Raw genomic sequence first — 19,899 nt, 5'->3', positions numbered from 1 at the left:
GATGAGGGTGACAGACCTGCTGGGTCCTCAGAGTGGTTAGGGACCCCAGGACATGGGACACTAGTGAGGAGGGTTGTAGACGGGAGTCCCGGAGGGAGTGTAGCTAGCTCCCTTGGCATAGAAGGCCGTGGAGGGCCCAGGCATATCTGAGATATTCCCTGACTTGGGTCATTTCCCATAACATGAGCCTTGCTTAGGCTTTAGCTCTGTCTCAGGAAGACACATTGTCTCATACTGGGGTCTGGTCTGTCAACCGCCACTCATGGGACAACCTTCTTGGAACAGGGCCTTCTCTCACCCCAGGGGGGCGCTGCCGGAGGAGGACCACCTATTCTCCGAGGGCCGAGGACCACCTCTTCTCCGAGGACCGAGGACCACCTATTCTCCGAGGGCCGAGGACCAGCGTTCACCTCTGGGAGCTAGACTCCTCGTCTGCCTGCCCTCCTCTCCCGCTCCCCGACACCTCTAGCCTCCTTTTGGGTCCTCTTTATCCGCCTTTTCTGTTCTCTACAGGTGATTGGCTGCACCCAAGTCCCGCCCTTTCTTTTCCACCTATCCGAACCTTGACCGACGTTGGGCCGGTCGCCGTTGGCCGGGCGCGCTTGAGGGCCCGACTCGCCCCAGCCTCCGGGCTTGTCGCACCCGCCCCGCCTCTCTCTTTGAAACAGCGGGCCGGGTGTCGCTTCTTTGGCGCGTGCGCATACGTAAACACAGATTAGCGGTGAAGCCTGCGTAATTGAGATAAAGGCTCTTTAAAAAAAAAAAAAATGGTTTCAAAGACCCAGGCTCTGCGCATGCGTCTGTTTGCTGAAGACTATCCTCTGGGCCCAGGATCTCTTCGTGCACATGCGCAGAAGGCTCAATGACAGTCGCTCGTCGGCTAAGGTGAGGGAAGGGTGGGGGATTGCATGGCCCAGGGAGGACGGCCCAGCACCCGCTATTAACTTTTCCTGGTTTCTCAACACTCCTGAGATTCACCTCGCTGTCAAAGCTCCGCAGAGACCACCTGTACCACTACAGAGCCCCTGAGCCTGCAAAATGTTCCAAACTACGACCTCTGCCCCTAGTCTGTAACCCACCTAAACGTGCAATGTAGAAGGAACCGGACAAGAAAGCTAAGATAGAGACTGTCCCCCCCCCCAAGGGCGGGATGCGTGGAGGTACTGCCTCCAACTGACCTTTGACACCCCCTCATTTGCTTATGTTTAGGCTCTGGGAAAGGAGGCTGGGGCCATGTTGCATGTGACCTGGGGGTCCAAGGTCCGAGTATGGTCCCTGGTGCCTGCCCTTCTTGGGACTCCCCGGGCTCTGTCGTCCCTGGCGAACAAGATGGGGGTGTACCGAAAGATGTGGAACCCCACGGAGCCCCGCGACTGGTCCCTACAGTACTGCGAGCGCTTCATTCCCTTCTCCAAGGAGCAGCTGCTCCGCCTCCTGATACAGGTACTGCCCACCAGTGGTCTGAGCCTGGGGACTACAATTTCCAGCCAACCTTGCGACTGCACCACTATACCTGCTATTGAGGACTGCTCTAGCGCCTCCCGGGAGTTGTAGTTCCTGGTCTCTTAGCATGCCAGTGGTTGCCAGAAGAGTTAGAATGCAGGGGCAAGAGCTCCAAGATGAGTTAGTTGCCTAATGAACTCCAGACCTGGGCTTCTTCCGGGCTTTAAACAGGCACTCTGAGACCTGAGGTTTTCCCTTGAAATAGATTTAACTGTCCTCCTCATCATTACTTTCTACTATGTAATAAAATCGTACCTTCAAATCTATAATAATAATTATTATTATCACACTTTGAGTTCTTACTCTGTGGCCCAGGGCTACATGGTTGTCATGTATAGAACCATCAGAACAACTCAATAAGAAAGACCACCATCATCCCATTTTACAGGTGAGTTAAAAGCAGAGCAATGACTCACATTGTGCTGACTCTCCGAGTGAGTGCCTTACCTCACCCCTGATGTACTGAGAGTCTGAGTTCTCAGCCCGCCATCACTGTCAGATCTACCGCTGCTGAGACGATCTTACTCTGAGTTACTTATTGATCGCCTGCCATGTATACCAAGTCCTATGCTAGACTACATACCCGTGCACATAGCGCACATATGGTCTCATTAAAATTTCCCATAGTTGGGCTGGGAATATGGCTTATTAATTAAGAGCATTTGTTACTCTGTGGGAGACCCAGGATCTGCTTCTAGCACCCACGTGGTAGTTCACAGTCATGCATTGCTCTAGTTCCAGGGGATTCAGTGGCCTCTTCTGATGGCTGTTGGCACTAGGCATACACATGGTGTCATGTACATACATACAGTCAAAACACATATGCACAAAAAAATAAATAAATTCTCCATAGCCATCTGCTCACAAGGAAACTGAAGCTCAGGCAGGTTTGAACATTTGTCTGGATAATGACTATCTTCATGTGGCTCTCTGGAGCCAGGTGGGCCTATCATGACCCTCTGCAAATGGCTTCACTGAGCCTGTTTCCCCCTTTGAAAAACTGGGGTTCTAACTCCACCAACCTTCTCTCTTCTCTGGGGGATGATTCTGTCAAGAAAGAGCACCTGCCACACGGCACACATTCTGGGAATGTTTAACATTAGTGCGGAGCAGGTGCCCAGCCTCGGGCTCTCCCTATGCGATGTATACCGCGACTGTACAATTGGTCCAGAGTTCCCATCCTGTGTGTGGGTTACCATGAGAGGTAACCTTCTCTGGAGGAAGAGGAAGGAAGCCTAACGAGGTTTTCTTCTGGCTACCAGGAGTTCCACTCTAGCCCAGCAGAGAGAGCGGCTTTGGAGGCATTCTCAACTCACGTGGACTTCTGTACCCTGTTTCACTACCGTCAACTCCTGGCCAGGCTGCAGGTCTGTCATGTCTTGTCATGCATGTTTGCTCTTTGTCTGTTTAGTACTTAGCACATGCTTGGAGCCTAGTTCTCTTTTAAAAAGTTCTGAGGATAGACCAGGACAGATGTAGCCATATGCTCATGGAGTTGGCACTTCAGATGGGGAGCCAGAAAATAAAATGAGTGTAAATATGAAGTCTGGGTTCAGGATCTGCAGGGAGAAGGAACTTTCTTTCCCTCATCCTCCTCCTCTTCCTCCTCCTCCTCCTCCTCCTTCCTCCTCCTCCTCCTCCTTCTTCTTCTTCCTTTTCCTTCTCTTCTTCTTCTTCTTCTTCTTCTTCTTCTTCTTCTTCTTCTTCTTCTTCTTCTTCTTCTTCTTCTTCTTTCTCTCTCTCTCCCTCTCTCTCTCTCTCTTTCCCTCTCTCTCTCCCTCTCCCTCTCTCCCTCTCTCTGAGATAGTGTCTTACTCTGCAGACTAGGATCCAGGATGCTCTTGAACTCACAGAGACCCACCTGCTTCTGCTTCCTTTGTGCTGGCTGGCATTAGAGGTGTGTGGCAGTATGCCTGGAGGAGGTCAGTTATCTGAGCAGCTTGTTGGCCTGTGGAGGATGACAGGAAGACTCTGCAGTGAAGAAGCTTTGGAAGGATGTGATGATACTGAGACTCAGAGGATTAGTGTTTTACATCAGGATATGGTAACAAAAATGCAATCTGTTGGCTGTTTTACACGTTAGTGTTTGAGCTCTAAATATCAACTTAAGGCATCCAGGATCTAGGACCTAATGAGGCTGTGTTTTGGTTTTTCGAGACAGGGTTTCTCTGTAGCTTTGGAGCCTGTCCTGGAACTAGCTCCTGTAGACCAGGCTTGAACTCACAGAGATCCGCCTGCCTCTGCCTCCCGAGTGCTAGGATTAAAGGCGTGTGCCACCACCGCCCAGCACGAGGTTATTTCTTCATTCACACCTGTTGCTCTCGGCCTCGTCCTCACACATGGGAGGATTGAGCAAGAACTCTGTGGTCTCTCATAAGGATGTCCGTGAGGGCCCTGGCCTCACCACCTCAGTCTAACCTGCCAATGTCACATCTTGGCCTGGAGGCCGACCCTTTTTCTCTAGCTCGTCCATAGATTAGACAGAGCTGATAGTTTAGGTGCAGCCATAGTTACAGTGACAGCAAAGGCCGCTTGAAGCCATCAAGGCTGCAGGCCAACCAGACGATCACTATGAAGGGCATCCCTGTATCCCTAGGTTAGGGCTCCTTCTTACCAGCTGGTGAGGGGCCAAATTTTCTTGAGATGGTTGAGGTTGGGACCCCATAGACTACTGAGTTGATTTCACATTCCAGTCTCTGGCTGCCCCCCTCTTCCTTGAACAACAACACTTCTGAGCCCCGCGTGCACTGTGTCTGGTTGCAGCCCGCTCTGCTACTGCTAGCCCCATTTGTACAGACAAAAAGCCAGGCTCAGGGAGGATTTGGGAATGTTCAAGTTCGCAGGGATCACAAGTACCGGGTCAGTCCCAGATCTCCTCACCCGCCACCGCCACCGTGTTCTGTCATTGGGGTACATGTGGCTTCTAGAGGTAGAATTAGTTCTTTTTCAAAATATGTTGCTATGTAAAATTTACTGTCCTTCCCTCTCTTCCCCCTTCCTCTGAGTCGGGAGGTCTCACTATGTAGCCCTGACTGGCCTTGAGCTCACAGATCTCCCAGCCTCTGCCTCCTGAGTGCTGTCGTGAAAGGAGTGGACCACCATGCCTGACCTTGCTATGTAAATGTTTGAATACACAGAGATGCAGAGTAGAATATGAGTATACCATTATTGGTGGGGCAGATTTCCTGGACAGGAGCTAGGAGGTAGAGGTGCCTTAGGTTGGTGCTATGCACACTCCCCCACCCCAAAACAAAGAAGTTTCTGAGGAGGGTTTTGCACAGGGGAACTGGACCTATGGTCAGTGTGAGCAGGCACCTCTAGTGGTCTCTTAGTAGAAAGTGTGGTAAAGGCATACTGAAGTCCTGCAACCACAGCCCCAGTCATTGGTCCAGTGCCCCAGCCTGTTTGGACAGTCAGTCCCCGGAACATGGGAAGTGGAGTTGGGATGGGGGAACCTTGCAGGTGGAGATACTGCTGGCCTCGGGTCTGTGTCACCAGCTGTGTGCTCAGATCAGGCCTAGACATGGTTAGGTCCTGGGTCTACTTTGAACATAGTGCGTTCAGGACTGCTTTATGCTGGGACATGGGCCAGTGAGAAGAGTCCAGGACAACCCAGGGTGTGCCCTTCTCACTGAGGAAGGGAGGATGGTGAGTGGGCAGCGTTTGGGTGCTGCCGGGGGTAGCCTGAAGCTGCAAGGACTGGATCAGCTCTGGGCTGCGCATCAGGACTCAGGTGGGAGGCCCCAGGACGTGGGTTACCACCAGATAGCCATTGCCTTTTGTTCTTTAGCAACGTGAGGCTCCCCTGAGCCTGGAGATAGGCGCTGAGTGGGAATGGTGGGGACAGACAAGAATCAGAGCCCCTTGTGAGTGTAGAGGACTGGTCTGTGTAGCTACTGAGGCTGGCTGTGACTCTCCATGGAGGTCAGTATGCAGATTCTGAAGTGGTGCCTCCTGCAGCCTGGCAAGATACACTGTTGTAGCAACTGACCTCATGCGGTTTTTAAGTTTAAACTTGCAGGGACCAAGTCTGACAGTGCACTCCTATAACCCCAGCATTGGGAGGTAGAAGATCAGGGTTCAAGGTCAGACTTGGATACATAAATGTGTTTCAAAAAAGCAAGCAGGACCAGCTTCTAAGGGATGGGGAAACTATCAACCAATCGCATCTAATTAGGGTGTGGCTACCTGGGCCCAAGTAGAAATACTGGGAGATCCAGGTGCGCCCCCCTCTCTCCCTGTGCGGTGCCCACCGGACATATAGGACGTCGGACCTCCCACTCTTGTAGCGTGAGTTTCCCCTTTTCAACTATTAAAGTATAACTGTTATTCTTGAGCTGGTCTGGTTATCTATCGTACAGACCTAATTCCCAACATAAGGGTGCTTGCCACTAAGTCTGATGACCTGAATTTGGTCCCTGGAATGCACATGGTGGACGGAGAGAACCAACTCCTTCAAGTTATCCTTTGACTTTCACACCTGTGTGGTGCTGTGTGTTATATATGTGCACACATACAGGCTGGAGAGACGGACGGCTCAGTGCTTTAGAGCACGCGCTGCTTTTCCAGAGGCCCCTTTGGTTCCTAGTACTCACATCAGGTGACTCATAACCACCCGTGACTGCAGCACCTGGGAGCCAATGCCTTCCTCTGGCTTCACAGTAAACACACATGCATAGTTAGAAGAAAAATAAATCTTAAAAATTATGTAATAGAGTAAAACTTGTTCCTCAAAAGCTCCATCGTGGCTATTGAGGTGATTCAGCAGGTGAAAGTTCTTGCCATGCAAGCCTGATGACCTCGGTTCCAGCCCCAGCACCCATGTCAAGGTGGAAACAAACACACCAGTATTACATGCAAGTTTTATACGACCTTACGGGTGTATGATTCTGCTTCCCAACGACAATGGAAACCTTGCCAGGGCTTTATTTATTTATTTATTGAGGTGTGGTCTCATTGGTAGCCCACGCTGGCCTCAGATCCACAAATGCACAATCCTCCTGCCTCAGCCTCCCAAGCACTAAAGGGCTTTTGTAAGTAAGTGGCAGATCTGGGTCCATAGCTCAGTCCCACATCTGTACTCAAGGATGACAGTGGTCCCATTTTCACATGCTGGAAATGTGCCTCCAACCTGCTTCGAGCATAACAGAAACATGTGCAGGATTTCCATTCGCCCTTTCCATCCTTCGCTGAGATGTCACAGCAGTGTGAGAGAGTGAGCTGGCTGCAGGGCCCAGTAAGGTCTTGAGACCATCCAGATGGGGAGGCCAGCCCAGGACTCAAGCAAAGTTGGCCACGGACCACATCCTCAGATGCCCAGAAGGACCTTGAAGGATTGCACGGCTGGGACTGAAGCTGCATCCTTAGAAGATGAGGATGACGATGAGGGCAGGGGCTGTACCCTTCAGGCTTCGCCACAGCCAGGTTCTCCTCTGACAGCTTTAAGGTAGACACCTAGGCATGGCGCATGGCCTGATGCGCCTCCTCCCCATGTTCCTTTTCTCCCTTCTCCCTGCCTCCCTGCTCACTGCTTTCCCTATTTACTCCTCCTCATGAGTCGCTGTCCAGCACAGACATGCTTTCCCCAGTTCACTGTACCCACCCGCAATGTAGATCTAACCACCACGAGCTTCCCATTTGTCTTTGCTTGTTTGTTTTGATTTTTTAAGATTTACTTTATATGTATTAATACTTGGTCTACATGTATGTATGTGTACCACATGCAGGCCTGGTACCCACAGATATCAGAAAAAGACATCAGACACCCTGGGATACCTGCTCAGAGATTGTTCTGATACCCTGAGACCCCGTGTCCCTCAGTTGTGGGCTGGGTTCCACTTCCCTCCAAGGCAAGTCACACTGTTTGGGACCAGATAGGCTGGCAGCTGCGATTCTCCCTCATCTTCCCCCACCCCCAGATGGTTGGGGGTGGTTGTCAGTACAGAAGATGTGGGGGGCTAGGGCAGATTTGAGGGGCTCTTAAAAAAGATTCACCTTTCATTCCCAATTCAGTGGAAAGCTGTGAGGCGAGGCTTTGCGTTAGCTTTACGTGGGGAGAGCCCATAGGTAAACGGAAGCTTCAGCTGGGAGTGGAGGGGTCAGGAGAGACGGGGTTCAGTGTGTGGAATCAGGAATTGAATATGGGGTGATGATAGGAGGGAGCCTGCAGATGAAGTATCCTGGGAGGGGAGTGCTGGGGGGGACGACTGGAAGTGACGGGCTGGCATGTCTAGAACCAGGTGGGACATCTTGGGGAGGGAAGGAAGAGTGGCCATTTTGATGGCATGTTGGGCTGCAGCAGTGTGAGGTCCTGATGGGGTGTTGGCACTAGTTAGTGCACAGGCTCAGCTGTACACACAGATCCTATACAGGGTTCTAGAGGCAGGGAGTCCTGTGGGGCCCTGGGACAAACAATTCCTTCCATGTTACTGACCCCTGTGATCTGCTGAAAGTGTTTTTCTTTGTTCTTTTAAATATTTTTGCTATGCTGGGACCCAGGTTGCTGAGCCACACCCCAAAACCTCAATAGGGGATTCTAGGCAAGTTTTCTACCATGAACTTTATCAGAAGCCTCTTCCTTCCCTTCCTTCCTGTCTTGTCTTTCTTTCTTTCTTTCTTTCTTTCTTTCTTTCTTTCTTTCTTTCTTTCTTGTCTTTCGAAACAGGGTTACTCTGTAGCTCTGTAGACTAGGCTGGACTTGAACTCACAGAGGTCTGCCTGCCTTCACCTCCTGAGTGCTGGGATTAGAAGCGTGCGCCACCATCACTTGGCCTCTTTCATTCATTTTTGAGACAGGATATTGCTAAGTTGCCCAAGCTGGCTTTGAGCTTTCCCTGTTCTTGTTTCTTCTTCTTTAGAAGATGGGAAGACAGGCCTTGGCACAAGGTCCAGATTATGTTATCTTTTTTTTTTTTAAATCATATCAGGGAGGTTAGCAGGTACAGCCATGGGAGGGGATGTGGGGGAGACCTGGGAAAGCATTTACTTTCCTCACTATCCTGGAGGCAGGTGCCGTCCAAACCACATTGTGCTGGGCCACACCAGGCAGGCCTGGGATGCTGGGAGCTCTGTTGGGATTTCTGAGAAAGGCAGGGAAGAAGCAGAAGCTTGGGACTATACAGGATGAGACCTTCTGCAGGCTTGGTGTGGTGGGCTGTGCGTGGTCTGGAGCCTCTGAGGACATGGTCCCTGTGGGAGGACTGGAGGCATGTAGGCAGCTTTAGACCAACCGATCACCTTGCCCACCTCAGACACACTTCTGGCTGGGCCTCTGCTGCTGCTGGGATGGCCGTGCCTTCCACAGCCTGCGAGGTTTCGTTCTGACAGAGTCTTTCGACAGTCCAGGCTCACTCAGGCTCACTCGTATGTTAATCTCCTGAGCGCTGGGATGACAGTGTATCCCACCATGCTTAGCCAATACCTCTCCCAGCCCTCTTCTTCAAGGATTCTCCAGCCAAAGTACGGGAGGCCCAGTGCCCTAATGTACAAATTTTAAAGCACTCACAGTTCATCAGGCCACGTACGGTTTGAGGCTTGCCCAACAAGTAGGAGTAGAAGTTCACGGGGCAGCTGTCACCTCCATTCAGTCCCTCCATGTGCCCTGGCCCTGGGCGGCTGGGAGGTTGCTCTCCACCTGGCAGTCCGGCCTCCTGCAGCTGCTTGGGAGGAGGAGAGATGCACTCAGGGCAGACCTCGGAAGCTGGCGATGTGGGTGAGCTTGTCCGCACATTGTTTTATTGTTTTTTTGTTTTGTTTTGTTTTTCGAGAAAAGGTTGCTTTTTGTTTTGAAACAGGGTTCTCACTATGTTGCAGTGGCTAACCTGGAACTCTTTATGTAGGCCATGCTGGGCTTTAACTCACAGAGATCAACTTGAGTCTGCCTCCCAAGTGCTGGGATTAAAGATGTGCACGCCGCCGCATCCAGCTGCACAGTGTTTTAGGTGTGTGTGGCAGGGTAACACTCTCTCTTGGAAGAGAGCATAGCACACCGAGCTCTGGGCTTCCCCAGGCCCCAGGGTCCATATCCCTGTGTTGTAACTTCCCTGTTTTTCCTGTTGTCTCCCCTCAGGCCTTGTATGACCCCATCAACCCTGACAGGGAGACCCTGGACCAGCCATCCCTTTCTGATCCCCAGCGTCTGTCCAGTGAGAAGGATGTGCTCCAGGCTCTGAAGCCCCTGCTGGCCCAGGCCAACTTCTCTGCACTCTCTGAAGATGCCCTGGCCTACGCACTTGTCGTCCATCACCCTCAGGATCAGGTCCAGGTACCTGTCCCCAAAGGAGCCATGTTTTCTTACCTAGAGAAAGCACCCCTCTTCCCCAGCCACTTTGGTCCTCTTCCGGGAACGGGTTATCAGATGAGGGTCTTGGCCAGGTGCGGTGCTGCCACCTGACAGTTCTGTGGTAAACAGTGTAAAGCTCATTCCGTGGGCTGGAGAGATGACACTTGTTGCTCTTGCTGAGGACCCAGGGTCTGCTCCCCGCACCCACATAGCCTCTTACAGCTGCCTGTGATTCAGCTCTGGGAGACCCAGCACCTTTTCTGGCCTTTCAGGTGGGCACCAGGCATGCCTGCAGTGCACTTACATACGTGAAGACCAAACACCTGTACATATAAAATAAAAATAAAACTTAAAAAAAATCATAGGCTGGTGTGGTGGTACACACTTTTAATCCCAGCCCGTGGAAGGCAGAAGCAGGTGGGCCTCTGAGAGTTGGAGCTCAGCCTGGTCTACAGAGTGAGTTCCAGGCCAGTCTTGACTATATAGTGAAACCCTGTCTCAATGCACCAAACAATAACAATCAAAAAACCTCTCTGTCTTCTCTTCTATAAAGTCAGCAAAGGTGAAGAAATACTAAAATCTTCCAGTTCTACATTTTAGAGAACTTTAAACTGTATTTTTTCTAGACATATTCTGTCATATTTTAGGATGTGATCTGCCAGTGGCGGTGGGACATGGTTTAAGTGACGATGTCTTGTCTTTGTAGTTGCTTCATAAACGGAAACTCTTAAAGCCAGTGCTGTCGTAGATTCTAAGCAGTTTCTTGTGTGCAGCCCCAACCCTATGCAATGTACAACATGGACCATGCACGACTCCCTTACCTACACACTGCATGTTCAGCAACAGAAGGCAGGCTCCATTTCTGGGTCGGATGTGTATGCTGGCACCCTGCCCTTAACACCTGGCTCATGTTCAGCTACCTCTGCTTCCTTTTTCCCCCTTGGCAGGTGACAATAGATTTGGATCAGTATATCTACATGCAGTTCTGGGCCCTGGGCCAGAGAGTTGGGCAGATGCCCCACATGTCCAGTGTAGGCTCCAAACGTGGCTTCTTCAGAAAGTTGCCCCCTGTGGAGAGGTGAGGAGGCCCTTGTTCCCCAGTTGCAGCAAAGGGGAGCAAGGTTTGAGTTGAGAGGGGATGATAAGTCAGTGTCTGACTTTGGTGTCTTTGGCCAGGGAGAAGTCCGGAAATGGGAGGTATGATTGTCAGAATGCAGCCTTTTCTTCCCAAGAGGAAGTGTGAACTACTGTCTCTAGAGAAAGAGTAGGGGAGGCCAGTCATCTCCATTTTCCAGATGAGGAAAACTGAGGGCCAGAGAGGGGAGGCCACATCCCGAAGAAGTGGCACAGCCATGCTCTGGTCCAATAAGAATATAAAGTGACCGCCCTCCATGGCTGAACATGTAATCTGCTTCTGACTCCTTGTGATTAAGTAGCTTTCTAAAGGCCATATAGCATGGAGACATGGAGTTTTAGGTGTGTATCAGTCAGAGATGATTATATGTGTGTGTGCATATATATAATAAGTCATGTATATAATGATCTGTTAGACTGGCTTTCAGGCTGTGGTCAGGGTAGTCCAATCATGGCTGCCTCATGATGGGAAGGGTAAGAATCCAGTGTTTGTTCAGTCATGGAGGTTTCTGGAGAGCTGCTGAGGAACCCTGAAGTTAGTCCTAACCCAGGAATGAGTTTGCCAGTGGGAGTGAGAGCAGGCAGGCAGAAAGCAGAAGCCTCCTTTCTCCTGCCCCTTTATTTATTTGTTTTGAGACATGGTCTCCCCTTATGTTGCTCTGACTGGCCTGGAACTCCCTATGTAGACCAAGCTGGCCTCAAACTCAGAATATCTGTCGGCCTCTGCCTACTGAGAGCTGGAATCAAACGTGTGCACCCCCAAACCCTAGGCCTTCTATACGGGCTGTCACTAGAGTGTGACATTCCAGTCAAGCACGCCCTCACAGGAGTGCCCGACAGCGTGGGTTTTAGTTGATTCCAGATGTGGTCAAGGTGACAACCAGGAGTTGCCATCACAAGGTGAGACGCTCTGGCCCTAACACCCCTCACCCTGCACTCACCCCCTCCTCTCTGGCCCTCAGGAGATATTTCAAGCGTGTGGTGCTGGCAGCGCATACTAAACGAGGGCACCTGGTTCTGAAGAGCTTCAAGGATACCCCGCTGGAGGGCTTAGAGCAGCTGCTGCCGGAACTGAAGGTGCGCACGCCCATGCTGCAGCGCGCCATGCTCAACCTGATGCTGGTGGTCTCGGGAGTTGTGTTCTTCGTCAATGTGGGCATGGTGATACTGTCTGACCTCAAGATGGCCACCTCCCTGCTGCTACTGCTCTTTGCTGCCTTCATGGGCCTGAGGGCCTCCAAGGTGAGCACCCTTGGGTCCCTGCTGCTTGAACTGCCCGGCCAGGCCCCCCAGTACTTTCCGTTATTCCACAACCTGTTCCTGGTGCCCGGTGCCCTTACATCCTCCTTACTTCATTCACCAGCACCCTTCACCCCAGACAGGGCTCCTACCCCCTGTGCCTCAGTTTAAGAGCAGAGCAAAGGTGTGTACTTCGGAGCCTGCCGGACTGGATCTGGATGTGGCTGCTGTCCCGCAGCTGTGCGGTCTTCAGTCAGTCGCTTGACTTCTCTCTGCACGGTGAGAATGGTGCCAGGGCCTGCTGGCGAAGGGTGGACGGGTTGGCAGGGATGGACAGAGATGGCAGGAGTCAGTGTGAGCCTGCCACAGTTCAGGAAGTACTGTCCAGGGTCACTGCTGAGGTGATTATGGTTCCTAGAATGGGACTCTTTGTTTCCCACGTTTCCTTCCTGGAGGGCTACTGTGATCAGTAAGAGAGCCCCAAAAGATGGGTTTGGAAACTCAGGGTCTGGGCCAGGAAGTTGCATATTTAATAACCTTCCTTGCTGAGCTGCAGCGTGGAGTTCAGGGCCTCCTCAGAGAGGCGTTGCTCAGGAGCTAGGATTCAAGAACCCAACTTGGGGGCTGGAGAGATGGCTCAGAGGTTAAGAGCACTGACTCTTCCAGAGGTCCTGAGTTCAATTCCCAGCAACCACAACCAGTAATGAGATCTGGTGCCCTCTTCTGGCCTGAAGGCATACATGCAGGAAGAACCCTGTATACATAATTAATAAGTAAGTCTTAAAGAAAAAAAAAAAAGAACCCAACTTGGGTTCTCCTTGCCATTGCATGCCCTGTTGGCTGAGATGGGTGGGAAGGGTGGCGTTTCTCAGTTCTTCCGGGTTACAGTGCGCCAGGAGTGCAGCTTGCTGTGAGCTCGGCATTCCGTCATCTACCTGCCAGCTCCTTAGTTCTCAAGTTGCTGTCAAATGATGGCCAGACCATCTGGGCCACAAGGGGAAGCAGGGAGAGGGGTGTGCAGCAGGGTTTTAGACAAGGCCCAGCGTGGCCAGGGTGGCCCATGGGCACACATCTAGGTTTCTCCTCAGGTTCGCAGGGGACACAGGTTAAAAGCAGGGAGGAGCCAGGCGGTGGCGGTGCACACCTTTAATCCCTGCACTCGGGAGGCAGAGGCAGGTGGATTTCTGTGAGTTCGAGGCCAGCCTGGTCTACAGACTCCAAAGCTACAGAGATCTCAACCCTGTCTCAAAAAACAAAAAACCCAAACAGAGTGGAGCTGCAATGGAGGGGGTGACTGAGAGCAGGGGTCAGCCCAGTGAGGGCATTCCAGTGTTGTGGGGAGAAGACACTGTCACTCCTCAGCGGGGCTTAAAGGAGCGGAAGGGCCCAGTTTATCCAGTTCTGGTACTCTGATTACCTGTTTATTCATACTCCACTGGGCCCCAGCCATGGCCTCCCACCAGAAATCCCAGCCATCTATCTCTATCCCTAATTATTCATTCCTTCTGGGCTTTAGTGTCCCCGTGTCTGCTGTACCACAGGCCCCTGTCCTGGTCCTTTCCCGTCTCTACCTCTGTGGAACGTTATGCTCTCTGCCTGGCTTCTCAGCTCCTGCCTTGGAGCAGGATACAGACCCTTTGTCTCCACCTTGAGTCTCTGGCCATCTGGGCCTGAAGCAATGGTTCTCACTGGCTGCTATGGCCAACGTCTCCGAAATCTGCTCTTTGCAGGGCTACCATTCCTTCTCACTGTCTAGTGAGCGTACTGTTCAGCGAACCTCATGGTTGGTTACAATCCTTCAACACTCTAACCTGCACCCCAGTTCCTTCTCTTTGTGTGTTTGTGACCCCTGACCTCTCCTGCTTCCCAAACTCTGCACCTTGTGTGCTGTCCCCTCTGGCTAACTATTCTCTCTCACTGGGCTGGCCACCCCTGTGCATTCCTTGTCCCTTGCCCAGAGGCCATCAACCCTGATGGGTCTCTGGAACCCTACCCTATGCTGCCTTTGCTGTGCAGAGCAGGACAGGAGCAACCCGGAGGTTGCAGAAAAGTGTAGGTCCCTCCAGCGGGGTGCAGGCTGTAGAGACGGGTGGGTGCATGGGCTATAAGAGTGTGGGTCTCTCCAGTGGGGTGCAGGCTGTAGAGATGGGTGGGCGCATGGGCTGTAAGAGTGTGGGTCCCTCCAGCGGGGTGCAGGCTGTAGAGACGGGTGGGTGCATGGGTTGTAGGAGTGTAGGTCTCTCCAGTGGGGTGCAGACTGTAGAGACGGGTGGGCGCATGGGCTGTAGGAGCCTGAGGATTTATCTGCTCTCTGGACAGTGTTTTCTAAGAACAGACTGTGCGGTACTGCTCATTTGAAGAGCCAGGCTCTGAGGGGACAAGGGGCATGTGGGCACAGCAGCGTACAGGGAAGCTCAGAGCTGAGCAGGGGATGTGGAGATGAAGCCAGGGAGGAGGCAAGGAGCAGGATGGGCCAGGGACAGCCAAACTGGCCAGGAGGGATGAGGATGGTGGTAGGGTGTGGCCTGTGACACAGAGAAGGTGGGGTTACCGGAACGGGGACTGGGTAGTTGGGGAGCATGTGTGGTGTGCTCCGTTAGCCATGAGAGCTCTGCACTTCAGTCTTGGCCGGTGATCACAGGAGACCCAGCTCTTCCTTGCATGGTGGCCCTTAGCACAGATTCCTGCCTCTGTGGCAATGGACTCCAAGGCAGGGGTAGACTCGTTGGTGTGCGCTCTTAGGAAGTCCATCCACACAGCCATGTTGTGAGGCCCCCAGCTGTGTCAGTTCAGGCTGAACTCTAGGGACAGGTGGGTATAGTAGCTCTGTCCTTACGCTGTCTGTCCCGTGTATTGACTTCCTGGGTCCTTGCAGCACCAACCTTGTAGTCAGACAGTGCTCTCGGGACCACTCTCAGTCAAGGGCTTGAAGCTGGTCGGGGATGGCAGAGGCAACACAAAGGCCCAGGATTACCTTGAGCTCTTCCATCCTGGCTAATGTGGTAGAGGGCTGGGAGGGTGGAGGGTCCAGGCTGTACCCAGTGTTCTGATTGTATCACAACACCCCAGTCTCTGTACTGGGTCACTATAAAGCAAATCTTAGGCATGTCATGTGGGCTATGGAAGAACACTTGACAAGGATGTACTGGTATTGGAATTGCCTAGGCTAGAACTCATGTTTAATATCTTTGCACAAACCCATTAACATGTTGCCAGATAGCAAAGCCGTGGACCACTGGCAGCGGGGTGCATTTTGGCCTCAGCCCCAACGCAGGCTCCAGGGCACTCTGGTTTTGAGGAAGCCCTGTCTCTAAGCCTGTGTCCCCACAGGTGTTTGGGCAGCGTAGAAGTGCGCAGGCGCTGGAGCTGGCGCACGTGCTGTACTACCGCAGCACATCGGAACTGCTCAGTGCCCTGGCGCTGCGCGCACAGGAGGAGCACATCAAGGAGGCCCTGCTGGCTCGCAGCTTTCTAGCCCGCTGCCCAGGGGGCGCCCAAGGCCTCCCTGAAGGTAAGCCCTCCCTGAAGCCTAGGTCCTCCTGCCGTTGCTAGGCCTCCCTATTACCTCCCAGGCCCTCCCCGCTGTCCCGTATGCCAACCCTTCGGTCCCCAACTCCTCCTTGCTGTCCCTCAAGCCCTCCTTTCTGTCCCTAGGCTCTCCCTGCTACCCCTGGGCCCTCCCTGCCCAGGTTCTCCTTAATGTCTCCTATGCCAATGCTGCTGTTCCGCAGGCCCTCCCCACTGTCCCCAGACCCTCCCCACTGTCCCTAGACCCTCCCCACTGTCCCCAGACCCTCCACACTGTTCCCAGACCCTCCCCACTGTCCCCAGACCCTCCCCACTGTCCCCAGGCCCTCCCCACTGTCCCCAGACCCTCCCCACTGTCCCCAGACCCTCCCCGCTGTCCCCAGGTCAACCCAGCTGTTTGATCTCCATGCCAACCTGCTGGTCTTCGGCTTTCCCTGCTGTTCTCTATGCCAGCCAAGTGACCTTCAGGCCCAGGTCTTGTCTAGCTCCAGCTTGAACATGGTCTTTCCCCACAGAGACCTCCAAGTGGCTACAGTCTGAAGTGGAGAGCTGGCTTCTAGCCCAGTCCGGCTGTGATGTGGCCTTCAATGGATCTCGGGCCCTAGCCCACCTACAAGCCCTGACTCCCAGCTTGGGCTTGATCCCACCACCTGAGTTGCCACAACTTGACCCACGGGTCCTAGACACTCCAGAGGCCCCGCAGGCTGCTGCGCCCAGTGGTAGCTACCCCTCATCCTGACCACTTAACCATGTCCGGTACTGGCAGGGTGCCAAGCTCCGCCTCCTCCATAGCAAGGTGTCAATCGCGGCACCTGTATCTCCTGCCCGGACTCTTGGCTATGCACTTAAAGAGTAGTCAGTCAGGGCTGCGGCAGTTGCTAAGCAGCCTCCTGAAGCCAGCCAATCAAAGTCGTGTATCTCAGCTTGTATTTTATTTCTCGGCCTCGCCCCTGACGGGATCCTCACCCAGGCCGGGAGGAGGGGGCGGAGTTTGGGGAGGTTTGACACAGCTGCTGGATTGCAGCTGCTGGAGTTGGCACTGTGAGCCCGGCCGGGCTGTGAAAGCTGTGCCTGGAGGCCCTGCTTCATCTTCCGTTTAGCCTGCACAGGAACTGGCTGCCACACACACCTGGGCGGGGCCCACTGCAGCTGGCAAGCCATTTGGTCCTGGGCACCTCAACCACGGGCAGCCAATCAGAATTCCTGGAGGAATTCTGCGAATCTATGTGAGATGAGCCATCTGTTCTGCAGCTGATCCGTGCTGGTTGAAGGCAATGGGAACTGCCTGGCCCAAAGAAGACGGTGGGCCTGCAGCATTCCGCTCCAAGATCACTCCAGCTCAGGCCCAACCAGCCCTTGCTGCAGAAGCCGCTTTGGTATGGGTCTCCCTACTGTGCACCTTTTATGACTTTACCTTCTTCCAGAGGAATAAATAATGTTTAATAAATCTGGTCAGTGTGGCTGCAGGTGAAAGGGGTGGTCAGAATGCTGGAAAGAGGGTGTGGCGGGGTCCCAGATGGGGGTCTCAGAAGGCACTGGTGCCAGAGGAAAGCTTTGTTTGCAAGAGTCTGGACCTCAAGAAGACCGGGCGCGGCAGTGCAGACAGTTAAGCACACAGTGGGACCCAGCCTGAAGCAGGTGAAATCCTGGGAGGCCCAGCGGTACCCACTGCCTGAGTAGAGGGGGTGTTACATTGACTCTACAGTGGCCTGTGTGGGTGTGGGAAGAGCTGGGTTCTGGGAGGGAGGGGAGAACAGTCTGCAGTAAGAGACAACTCTTTCAGTGGTTGGGGCAGAGACAAGATGTGGAAGAGATCACCAGCTCAGAAGTGCGAGCAGCCTGGGTCCCTGAGAGAGGCCACACAACTGGAGCAGGGAGAGGGCTCTGAGACAGTTCTAATGCGGTCTTCAGAGAGGAACGCGGTCATCCTGATCTTACCTAGGTCAACTGCCCTCAGGAGGCTGGCTCCAGCTGGTGTCCCAGGGCAGAGAACCTGGGAGTTGAGCTCTGACTGAGACTGGAGAGGAGGGCTGCTGTTAGCGAGGGAGGGAGGAAGGGAGCCGAGCTAGGACCGTGGTCAAACAGATTTTATTCTCTAGACACACAGCCTTCATTCACGTTTCCGCAGGTGGATGTAGATGATACCGCTGACCAGGGCGAGGGGGAAAGCCACCCAGGCCAGGGCGAAGCAGTAGCCGAAGCTGCCCCCACGTGGGTACTTTTCCAGGATCTCCTCAGGGTGGATGGCGTAGATCAGTGCCCCAGAGAACACGGCTGCACCTGGGGAACGGGAGCACAGTGTGAGGCTGGCAGGGCGGCTGCACTGCCCTGGGCCCTCTGCAGTACGCCAGACCTCCACAGGCACCCAGCTGCTGCAGCGTGGCTTTGGGTCCCCAAATGCCCATCTGTGAAATAGGCCGTGGCAACCATCCATCCATGGGATTCTTCTTGAGTTTTTCCATGAACCAAACATACAAACATGAGTAGGTAACATGGGCGGAGTTTCCCAGGGAACCCAGGAAGATGTGTCCCAAACCACCATGATTAACTCAGCCCTTTGCACCTAGAGCCAAAAAATTAACAAAAAAAGAGCTGTGTGTTCAAATCTCAGTGACCTCTTCTTCATCCCCAGAACCCTTCAAGCCTCAAATTATTTGACCTTTAAAAAAAAAGTGTGTGTATGTGTGAATGGGGGGGGGGGCGGAGAGATGGCTCAGCGGTTAAGAGCACTGGCTGCTCTTCCAGATGTTCTGAGTTCAATTCCCAGCAACCACATGGAGACTCACAACCATGTGTAATGAGATCTGGTGCCCTCTTCTGGTCTGCAGGCAAACATGCAGACAGAACATTTATACATAATAAATAAACAAATCTTTAAAAAAAGTGGACCTTGACTTGATGGCCCACACCTGCACTCTCAGCTCCCCAGGGGGAGGCGGGGAAGGACAACTCAAGCCCAGCCAGGACGACTTAGTGAGCCCCTTTTCCAAACAGAAAGAGGGTTGAGAGTGCATGCCTAGAATCCACCAGTGTGGAGCTTGTCTGGCATGCCAGAGGCTTTTGTTACATCCCCAATATTGAATGAAGAGAAAACGTGAACTCCCTGAACAAGAAACAGCAGTTGGCGGATAGGTTTCAGAGCTTTCCTTTCCTGGTATCTCTTCTGTGCCTCCATTCCTGGAACCCAAATCATTTACCAAAACCTACTTCTCTAAAGTCCCAAGGCCTCCACGGCACCTCTTGAGAACTGGGGTCACTGAGGCTGTCCTTGGGGGAGGGCCTGGCGAGGTGGACTCCCATCCCCTGATCTCGGGGAAGTGCTTACTGGTGCAAAGCTGGCAGAGGCCAGTGGCATAGAAGAGCCCTCCTCTTCGCATGGTGTAGAGCTGGAACATGAAGAGGATGAAGGACAGGCAGCAGAGGACCAGAGAGAGCACCATGAGCACCTGCACTGCCTTCAGCCAGCCTGTAGGGGGAGACGCAGTGTGGTCACAGCCCACCCCCACTTCCCCGCTTGCTGGTCTCTGCCAGGCAAGCTTCAGGGGTGTATGTATCACAGGGATCACAGACCACACAAACCCTCCCTGATGAGCTCCATCCCCACCCTCACCTGCCACCCTTAGACATTTGGGAGGAGACAACTCCATGCCTTTAGAACTCTGGCCTTTTCTGCTCTCCCCAGCTGCAGGGAACGGCTCTCACAGGCACAACACCGCTCCATTTCCTTACAACTTTGGAAAGCCTTACCTTCTCAGCATTTAGGGAGCTTTCTCCCCATTTCTTAAGCCTGTAGCATGTGGCCTCCACCCTTTCTGATCCATCAGGACAGAGGCAGTGGCCTTTCCATCCAGACAGGTTCTGGTCTACAGAGCGAGTTCCAGGGCAGGCTCCAAAGCTACAGAGAAACCCTGACTCAAAAAACCTGAAACCAAACCAAAACAAATCAAAAACTCCAAACCCAAAACCAACCAAACAAAAACAGAAAGCAAGCAAGCTGGGCATCTCTCAGACTTAGAGCCTGTTGCCCACAGGATGTAGTGGGAGTGCCACCCACCTTCTCTCCTGCATGGATCTTCAGGGACACACCCTGCACAGCCAGCGGCAGCTCTGGTCAGTGTCTGAGCCCAAAGTTCCGGAACTCAATCTGTCCCCGCGTAGGCCAGAGAGGCCGGGCTGCACAGGTAGACAGCCTCCAGGGAGCCTGGGTCGGGGAA

The 19,899-nt window shown here is 53.1% G+C and overlaps 1 pseudogene; it reads left to right on the top strand.

Annotated features, from left to right (window-relative positions):
* Positions 1 to 862: 862 nt before the first annotated feature.
* On the top strand, positions 863 to 17,076 carry LOC130869018 (transmembrane protein 143-like; annotated as a pseudogene).
* The last annotated feature ends 2,823 nt before the right edge of the window (positions 17,077 to 19,899 follow it).

This window comes from Chionomys nivalis (assembly GCF_950005125.1).
Source record: "Chionomys nivalis chromosome 23 unlocalized genomic scaffold, mChiNiv1.1 SUPER_23_unloc_1, whole genome shotgun sequence".
Lineage (NCBI taxonomy): Eukaryota > Metazoa > Chordata > Mammalia > Rodentia > Cricetidae > Chionomys > Chionomys nivalis.
The sequence above is the reverse complement of the archived record's forward strand: the minus strand, read 5'-3'. Positions and strand labels throughout refer to the sequence as shown.